This window comes from Glycine max, chromosome 14 (genome assembly GCF_000004515.6).
Source record: "Glycine max cultivar Williams 82 chromosome 14, Glycine_max_v4.0, whole genome shotgun sequence".
Classification (NCBI taxonomy): Eukaryota; Viridiplantae; Streptophyta; class Magnoliopsida; order Fabales; family Fabaceae; genus Glycine; species Glycine max.
In genome coordinates, this window is record NC_038250.2 from 29,677,908 (window position 1) to 29,688,365 (window position 10,458).

The following is a 10,458-nucleotide window of genomic DNA, read 5'->3' on the forward strand; positions in this document are numbered from 1 at the left end:
TAAATAAATTTTCAATATAAAAAAATAAAATACAGTTCAGTCTCTAAGTCAATTTCCATTGAAAAATTATTTTTTTTTAAAAAAAATTAAAATAAAACTAGTCGGTTGCTAATTTGGTCTCAAATTTTATAATATAAAATGAATTAAAGATAAAGTCGATCACTATTTAATAATTAATTTTTAAATATAAAATAAATTAAAAAATAAATCCAATCTCTCATATGTTCGCTAATTAATATTTAGTTTTTAAATATAAAATAAATTTAAAATACAATTCATTTGGTATTTAGTAATGAATTTCAAAATAAAATAAATCGGTCGTAGATTTGATCACTAATAAAAAATATGGTGTAATTTTTTTTCCTTTATTACATTTTAACCTGCTTAATAATTATTGACTGTATAATCAAACTTATGAATAAAAGTGGACATTCATGATGTGTAAATATATCTAATAACAAAGTTCTAATTTAAAGATCGGTAAAGTACAATTTCATAGTTTTTGAAAGTTCAATAAAATGCAATGTCAAAGTTTAATAAAGTTCAACAATCCCATTCATTTGAAGGAAGTAGGGTAGAAAGGATGAATCCAAAGCATACACTGCCTCACACGAGATGGATAAGGGCATGTAGGTGGAGATTCAAACAACAAACTGAAATAAAATAGGAGGCATGTCCTAAGATGAAAAGGAACAATCTACAAAAAATGAAAATTTTCATGCATAAGATGCTTATCAAATATATTCCAGAGTTTGGAAGAGAATCATGATGAACCTATCATATCTAATCTAAATAAAAACTTCAACATATGGAAAGCAGACAACTAAATCTCAAGATGTATAACAAGACATAAGAGGATGGAGATACCCCTAGTTTTTCCCAAATGCTTTGGTTGAATTTAAACCACAACATTCCAATCTTGTCCTATCATATTCAAAACGGGAACAACTGAGAAAATAACAATAGCAAAATTTGTTTATCAACATAAAGGAAAGGCTAAAAATACAAGTTAACCAATTTTTGAGTCATTCTTCCCCACAAGAATCTTGCATTTGCTTAATTTTCTAGTGATGAAGTATTGCTCAATCCTAAGAGAACCATCTCGTAACTCTTTCCAATCAATCAATCGATGCTCAACATCATATGAAATTTCTTGAATTGATAAGTATGCTTGGCAATATATAAAATATTGTAACACTATTAGCCATATAATATATTTCTTACAAATTTTAGCTATATATTAGAAGAATCAATGGCTTCAACAACTACCTAATGTATGTGGTCTAATAACCTTTCACGTACAACTTCTAATAGCTTACTCATCTCATGGTAAATGGATCTTCTTCCCAGGGTTGTCAAATTGCCTATGCATAAGAAACAATTAAAAAGCCTGAATTAAATCAAGGACTTTCTAATCAAAGATGTCTGCAAGAAATATAAAAGAATATAATTGTAAAAGAAAATAAATGAAAATATGCATGGTAAAAAAAAACAAAGCAATCATGATTGTAAAATTAATAACTAAGTTTTATCCCACCAGGTGGGGTAGTGACAATCTTATCCTATGCCCCAAAAAACACATTGTTGATTCCTTAGAGGAACCATTAAATAATTTTTTTACTCCTAGTAGACACTAGAAGTAGAAAGATCCATGCTTGCTCCTTCATGCACTGTTAGATCTTTTACTCCTGCCTTATTCAGTCATGATATCATGAAATGCCTAAATAATAATAAGTAAAAGAAAAATAGAAGGTATTAGAAGCTAGCTTAAGAACTAGAGTGAATCCACACAAAAGTTACAATCATACTGCAGACCATTATTGTCTACCCTGGTCTTTCTAAAAGAGAACCTTACCTTCCATATCCAGAGAGATCTTTGAATTCTTTAGCAACCTTCCATAAGTCTTTCTTTTTCTCTAATAAATCAATCTTGTGCATGCACAAAATTCGCCTCTAATTTGGAATCGATCGAGCTCCCATTTGTTTAATTGCATCACTCTTGAATCCGACCTGTATTAATAAAAAAAATATGGTGATAACAAATTGCATTTGAGGTGTTTGTTTAAGAAAACAATCTATGGAGGCCTACAGGGTTCAAGTTTTCCAGATAACCAAAAGAGCAATATATCCCTTATGGAAAAAGAACTCCTACACTTGACATTATCATTGATATTTGTATTTTTTTTGTGTGAATGGCAAGGGAAAAACAACAAGAAGCACTAAAAAACATGAGGAAAAATAGTAGAAGCTACATCCCCCGTTACAACATCAACAATAAAATAGGAAATAACATAAAAAACTTTCAATTGACTATCAAGAGATATACCAAAATTATCTAGTTTATCCACCACTTGATTCCCTTTATGCAACGTATGCAACCTAATGATATTTGAATTACTAAGAGCAATGTATAAATTTTGGCTATTGCTATATCCACTTCCCTTTCTAGCTAAGTATACTCCCTTTCCTTTTCCTAAAATTAAATTACTTAAATAACCTTTCTCCTTCAAATCTCTATCTCTCCCTCACATACTTCCTTTTTTCAAATTGAAGGACCAAGATCAATTATATATTTTCTCCATTTTAATTGTTTCACTACTATACAATTTCATTTATATGATATTTTTAATGGTCCTAGTGTTCTTCTTGAATTTTTTTAGGTGTTTGTTTAAACATTTTGGAAAATAGTTCTAGAACAAATTTTATTGTTTAACATTTTAGAAAGTACTTTCCATTACACAAAACACCATTTCAAAAAGTACTTTATGAAATGGTAAAAATAAAATTGTGTTTTGAAAAATACTTTCTAGATTGTTAAAATTAAAACATTGTTTCGGAAAAACACATGCTGGAATAATGATTTTGTAAATATGTTATGAGTATAAATGGTATATATATGGTAATATAAGGGAGTGTACTTGGTATAAAACCGATGTGGTTATAGAAAAAAGCCAAAATTTTTTGTTTTATTTAATCATTTTTCGTAAACTCTTCAGCCTTGAATCAAATTGCACTACTAGAAAAGAAGCTTTCAACAATGATTTTTTGACACATTGAAAGATGATTTTGAATTGTCTTTGAAGACAATGTCGTGGAAAGTCTTAACTTTTCACGACGGTTCTTAAAAAACTATTTTAGAAAAACTATCATTCTAAGATGATTTTTAGGCAGATAACAGTCTTAGAATAGTAACATTCTAAGACGATTTTCAATGAAAATCATCTTAGAATATCTTTTTAAAAAAATAAAAAATTGAGAATCCTAAGACAGTTTTCTCAAAAATCGTCTTAGAATGTTTACAATCTAAGATGGTTCTTCAGAAAACCGTCTCATAATGTCTTTTTTTTTTAAAAAAAAATAAAATAAATTGAGGATTCTAAGATGGTTTTTTAAAGAGCCGTTTTAAAATATTTTTTTTAAGTTTAAAAAATTTTAAAATAAATTGAGAATTCTAAGACATTTTTTCAAAAATTGTCTTAGAATGTAGATATTCTAAAACGGTTTAGCAAAGAACTCTCTTAGAATATTTTTTTTAAAAAAAATTAAAATAAATTAAGGATTCTAAAACGGTCTTTTAGAGAAACCATCTTAGAATGTATTTTTTTTTAAAAAAAAGTTGATGATTTTAAGACAGTTTTTTAGAGAATCGTTTTAGAATTTTTTTTAAAAAAAAATTAAAAAAATTTAAAATAATGAATTTGAGTATAATAAATTTTGGAGAATAAACACATTTTTTATTCCGAAAAAATTTATAAATTTTTGGTTACAATGATTAAAATCATCATCAAGCAAAGAAAAAATATCACAATCATGCTGTAAGTATTGCCCTCATGTAATATATAGTGAATTAGAGATTAATATGGAAAATGAATGTAGAATAAAAATAGGTAGAAACAACTTTTTCCTTCAATTGAAAATTATTTCTCATTTAAACCAATGTACATATCTTAAATAATTTTGGAGAAAAAAACAATAATGAATGTAGAAACTTCAGCAACAAGGTCACCAGACAAAATCTAAAAGACAATAATGACAAGGTCCAAAATAATACCTTATTAGAGGCTTCCAAATTATCAGAGGGAGTAAACTTAAACTTGGTAAAAAGAAACAATAACACAAGTTTAGGATTGGCATTACTACATTAGGATTTAAACATAGTACCCCATCAATAAAAGTGTTGGTTTAACGGGTACATATGCCAGATAGGATGAGGAATAACAAAGATCATGATTCATGATTGATAGACTTAATTAATTGTATTCAACTCAAAATTTGTTAATTACTTCACACTTACCAACATGTTATAGCTGTGAAGACTTAGTCCACATCTTTAATTTCAGTTTCAACATCAATTGCTTTACCTTAATCTTTTTCTGCCAAGACAAAAACAATGACACCCAACATCATCAACAAAGATTAAGGATAATAAAGAGAGGGGATATAAGGGAGATAGTTAATAGCATTTAAACACAATGCACTGTTAAAGGAAACACGCCTTGTGAAGATTAGCATTTCTAGAACGGGTGAAATTATAGAATGCTTGTCAAATGTTGTAGATTGGTTTGAAAACTTCATAGAGTCTTTTACAAACTCATTGCCAACAACTGATATCAAAATAAACTTCAACAGTGAGAAATGTCCACATTGTGATTTTCATAAAGACAATGAATGATATAAAGCATTCTAATTTATCACTTTTAGAACACCACATGAAAATAAACCAAGTATCGTAAAAATAGGTAATGGGCATCTCTATGAATCAAAAGGATTATCTCATAAAAGCCATTAGAACATTAAAAGATAATGAACTAAAATAACATATCAGTTTATAGTTAGAAACACTGACACTGGGTAATCATTCATCTTATTTTAGGATGGCAAATCTGTTGCAACCTATAAATTTTTCAATTTCATTTGACAAAAAGACAAGGCTAAAAAAACAAAAGTTACCACAAGATGTGGTTTGACATGTTTAAAGACAAAAGGAAAAATAAAGTGGAAAGAAATCCACAATTGTCAGTGTTAAGTAGCTAAATTGTACTTTGGAGGTCAGATCAAAACCAAGTGAAGTATCGGTACCCAATACAAATACAGAATACGACAAAGGAAGTTCCAAAAATGTTTTTAAGAAAAAAAAGTCACAACATATGTAGAATGGTCATTAACATTCTTGACTAAAAAAAATCTATGATAAAACTTGCTCTAGTTAATTTTATAATCAAAGCTAGAAATAGTTCAATGTAATACTGAGAACACGACGGGAAGAATTTAAAGACATGCAAGCAAAATAATCCATTCTTACCAGAAAAAGGTTGACCACAAAAAGGGCATAGTTGCAAATCATCATTCAGAGAGGATCTGAAATAGATAAATAGACATTATAAAGTAAAGGTGGTTAGTTTAATTACAAAAACAACAACAACAAAAAAGTCTTATCTCACTAGGTGAGATCGACTAATGGATCACAAGAAGTCATTCGGCAAAATTGTACGCAATATAAATCAATTTATAAAGTATCAGTTAAAAGAGCACGAAGTTTCAGAGTTAAAATTTGAAGAACCTTTATAGTGTCTTGCATATGTCTCGTCCTGCCCACAAGAGGAAAGCACCAAGACCTACTATTGGTATCAACACTGCAATGAGCTGCAAATGAAAAAGAAAAGGAGAAGAAAAATTAAATTAGTCAGTTGATCAATTTACATGTACTAATTTAGGAGAAACACGTTTTTTGGAAGACATTAATGGCCTCCAAGGAATGAAAGAACAATTCTTTGAAAAAATAATATATATTCAACAAGAAGAATTTACATCACACTATTTTTTTATAAAATACTAACAATAATGGTACTTTTTTTATACAGGTGAAATTAAAGAAATGAAATAAAAGCAGGCAACAAGAGATTATCCCCACATCACTGAATAGGTAGTCTGGACTTGCATTGAAGCATAAAGTCTATCTTAGTCAACCTAGACTTAGATATGGAAACCTTTTTAAGCATTTTGATGTCCAAAGTTATAATAACCAAGAAGACTAATCACTAATATAAGAACCTATTTAAACTTTTCACAGACTGAGAATTTAATTCTTTTTTTTTCTAGCTAAACACTTAACAAGGTTTGATCTGCTTGTGTAACACTTCTACTAGGGTAACTGGCAATTCTGACCACAAAAACACAAATAGTCTAAAAGCATAGAGTTTTTATTTAGTAAGTCGGTGCACCTAACAAGGTATTGGAAATTATCCTTCACCTGTTTTTAATTCAATTGTCTATCCATGTGTTAGTTATCCATGTTTAGCATGCAAGAATAAACAAAACAGATACTAACACATGGCCATAGAAGACTTGGGTCAAAAGCCAATGATCAAAGTGAGAATAGGCACCAAGTGAATTTAAGATTGAACATGTCCATATAATAGCAAAGCTGCAAAATAAATTGACCATATAATAAAAAAATTCTAAGGCACATAAAAAACACTAAAATCACATAAAAAGCACTAAAAAAATTTAAATATGAGATCAAAAATTACTTTAAATTTTTCAGTTGGACTTTAATCAATAAAAGTTAGATCAAAAGTTTAGACTTCTCAAATAGCGGTTAATATAAATGTTTTTAGAATGTATCAAGATGGGATCCAATGATATTGTGTACTTCACTAAAATGAATCAATACTGGTAAAGCAAGTATAACAAATATTCCAAGCACATGGCAACAACCTACTTACGTAACCTTAACTCACACCAATTAGCACTTGAGAAGTCCAAAAGCAAGTAGGAAAAAAAACCCAAGTAGAAATTACTATATAGTGATATCAAATGCTATGGATCTCACCAAATTGAGAAGGATTTTAGGGTTGGTCCTGCACATAAACGACCAAATTTAAAAACTCAATCCATTTCCCTTAATCATTTGGCATTTAGTTCACACTATTGACACTACTGCTAGGAATCTCAAGAACACGATCATTTTGGTCACTCTAGGTTATTAGAGAAAATCCAAACCAGGTGGTTCTCATAACACTAATATAAATAGTACTTCATGAGCTAAAGAAAGTTTTACACACATTGACATGCACACACAACATATTATTGGTAAAATAGAAAGAAATACCTTAAAACTCGAAGGTTATACACACATTGCAATTCTTTAGATTCCATTCAAACAACACTCTTGAGTCTCTTGACAATATTGCAGCTAGAATTATCCATATATGCCTCAAGTTCCATGTAAAATAGAAAGAAATACCTTAAAACTCAAAGGATCCTCTGAAATGGCAGTAACCATTGCCTCATCTCCTTTAAACACAAGTGCAAGACTTTTTGAACAATCCTTGTATAAGGTAAATGTGCTAGAACTAGAATTAAGAGAAAGCTATTAAATAGCCTTTATAATAAGCAAAAATAATCACTTTTGACTGAAATATTGAAATGCTCAAATTTAAATTAGCACTATATTAATCTTCTCTTTCATTTGATGATAATAATAATAATAAATAAAAACCTATCTCATTGATTTTTTATAACAGAAAACATGGGATAAAATAACACTTCTATTTTTTTAAAAAAGAAGTACAAACCGAAAAATCCAACTGCTTAAGAAGCACTGTTGCATAAGCTCTCACTTGTATTGATTCAAAATCTGAAAATAGCTTCCCCTAGTTAGAAAGAAAAATGTCAAATCATGTTAACAAGCTTCTGTTAAAAACAATTGAGCATCAACTATTATTCAACAAAATATTAGAGATGTATGTTAACAATGATCTATTAACTTCATAAAGTTTTATCCATGTTTGGAAGAATATAAATGTTGGACAGGGTAAGCCAATTCTATCCAATTTTACTATGAATTCAATAACAAAAAAAGATAGCATGTAGATATCCGCAAATAGCCTCATAACATGTAAGCTAATATTGTTGTTTTACAAGGGAGGTAGGATACAACAAAATAATAACTTAACAATTAAATAAGTTGTTATTTATCTACATGCCCAAAATAATTTCAAAAAAGGAATAGATAAAGAAATCCATAGTGTCCCCTTACTTGCATTTTGGCTCATGGTTCATGTCCAAAAAGTCAAACACAAGTATAAGAACTATACATGCAAGTTTTTTACTACAACAACTATTACTTCTACAGAAGCTTGCTTACAATCCCGAAATGAAGAATCTCCATATGCCTGATAAAGAGGGAGGGAAACAAGATATTTCATTTGAGCCCTTGATTAATACATTGTGTTTAAAAGTAATCATGGGATTGAATCCGAAAGCATATAAGCCAACCACAACCTTAAAAATTGGCATTGTTCCAATGTAAAACCTGATTGCATCTGCATAGGCCTCCAACTTGATGCACTTGCTTAGCCTATTGGGTAGGTCATATATGAACTACTTTCAACAAAGATAAAAAGCATGTTAGTCATATTCCACTTCCACAAAAGACTCATAAGTCATACCACTAAGTCATGTATGGAAACAAATATTTCAGTGATGCAAACCCGGAATAAAGAAACATGCATGATTGCTTTAATAATTAATACCTAAACTTTACAAAGAAGATTACAAGTCCGATGTAGTTTCTCAATATGCTCCCTTTTGTCAAATAGAGAAGTGTTGATAGTGAAAAAAAACTCAACACTAAAAAAGAAAATGAGCAAAAATCTATACCGAGAGGTGCATTGAACTCCTCTGAGCAGTTAAGAAGAAGGTCATTGCACTCCTTCTCGTGCTTCTTCATCTTCAAAAACAATGCGAGTTCCCCCTCATTCTCCTTCATCACGGAAGCCCTCAAACCCCAAATTGTTGCTCCCTCTGCTTTAAAGCAACGAGCATTTGCGATTCCTGAGCCTTGAAACTCTGATTCATCCCCAAAACCCAAACCACACGAACCCTAAATTCCTCAAAACCCCAAACCAAAAAACCTAACCAAGTTTGTTTCTTATTCACCTCACAGTAGAGCCAATAACCGAGTTTGTTTCCTAAACCCTTCGCAAGATTGGGGCTTAGGATTTCCACCATGAAGGGATTTGCAAAATGGTGATAGGGTTTGTGTTGGCTTGAAAGTGAGAATGTGAGGAGAGAGAGAGAGACATGCCTTTTCAAGTAGTGAGAATGCAAAATGGTTCTTGAACAAACCGACTTAGTAATGCATTTTCAAAGACGGTTTTCAGAAAATCATCTTTGAAAAACTACAATTATTTACAAAAATACCACCATTTTTTTAAGATGATTTTTATATAACTGACTTTGATTTGCTATTGTCAAAGATGTTGATTTTAGTAGTATTGATTGCATGCAATAAAAAAATGTTTTTCTTCGGTAGTCCACCATGTTTGCCCTATTTTTTTATCGGTTATTTATATAGGTTGTTTTGGAATGACACAAAGAAATGGAAAAAAAAAGACCCAAAAAAAGATGGTTTGGGTTCATCTGTGACTTATATAGGTGAGGTACCTAATAACAAAATTCCAAGGCCAAATTTTCAAGCTGCATTATTTTATTCTCAACAAAAGCTTTTTGACATGCATACAAACACAAAAGATAAGAGTTAACCGATAAAAAAAAACAAAAGATAAAAGTTTTGAATGAAGGAATAAATTGATCTTATCAATTAAGACTATATGTACATAGACTTAACTTATGCAGTATTTTTTTTCATAATAAAAAATTGGAAAATGCAAAAAAATAAGTATATGGTATGACAATCGTTGAGTAATTGTTGCGACCAACCCTCTTTTCTAACTTAACTTAAGCAATCCTTGTAGATTTCTTTCTCATGGTTTAGATATTTGGGGCAATAAAAATTGAGATGTAATAATTTGGTCTAAATAAAGCCAACCCCTCTCCCTCTTTCCCTTAAGCTTGGCCCTCAACTCAACTCGAAGATATATATTATAAGATCCGATCCAATCCTCAAGAGAAGCAAATTAGAAAGATTAAGTGGCTCTCATTGTCAAGCACCAAAACAGTTTTGATCAAACATAAATAGTACTGTAATAAAAAAACCCCAAATATCTAAAGCACCTCACATGCAAGGATTGAGAGTGGTACCAAACTTATGGTACCCATATATTTCTTCAACATAAATGTGACATCCAACTAACCCAAACCAATGCACTTAAATTAGTCACATTAATTCATTGACTTGAGACTTCAATCTCTTACATATATATCACCTTTTGCTCTTAAAATGAAAATATCATCTCATAACCAAAATACGCTACGTTGGTTTCGTGCCATTGGTAGGCCAAAGAGGAAGCACCAACCATCCATTTCAAACGGGCTTGTGCTTGAACTTGAACGTACCATCAAAATTAATTCTAGAGAAACACGATTTTGTTTGGTGCTGCAGATACGGTTCCAATTCTTCAACCTGATTGGACTTAAAATTAATAAATGCTAACTTATATAAATTCCCTCTCAAACGGCTGTGCCGGTCTTACCAACGTACATGTTTAATGT

At 30.3% G+C, this 10,458-nt stretch overlaps 1 long non-coding RNA gene across 27 annotated transcripts; it reads right to left on the bottom strand.

The window, feature by feature from the left end:
* Positions 1-491: 491 nt before the first annotated feature.
* On the bottom strand, positions 492-9,334 carry LOC102664453 (uncharacterized). Of its 27 annotated transcripts, XR_005888302.1 has the most exons (9): positions 8,665-9,322; positions 7,578-8,385; positions 7,247-7,296; positions 6,833-6,860; positions 5,561-5,643; positions 5,303-5,358; positions 4,295-4,373; positions 1,856-2,010; positions 1,036-1,425 (listed from the first exon to the last, which is right to left on the bottom strand). It is a non-coding gene; the product is annotated as an uncharacterized lncRNA (long non-coding RNA). The 27 variants fall into 27 exon arrangements; XR_005888303.1 differs by adding exons at positions 492-653; positions 868-924 and having other exon boundaries at positions 1,320-1,425; positions 5,561-8,385; positions 8,665-9,330; XR_005888301.1 differs by adding exons at positions 492-697; positions 868-924 and having other exon boundaries at positions 1,320-1,425; positions 5,561-8,385; positions 8,665-9,330.
* Positions 9,335-10,458: the final 1,124 nt, after the last annotated feature.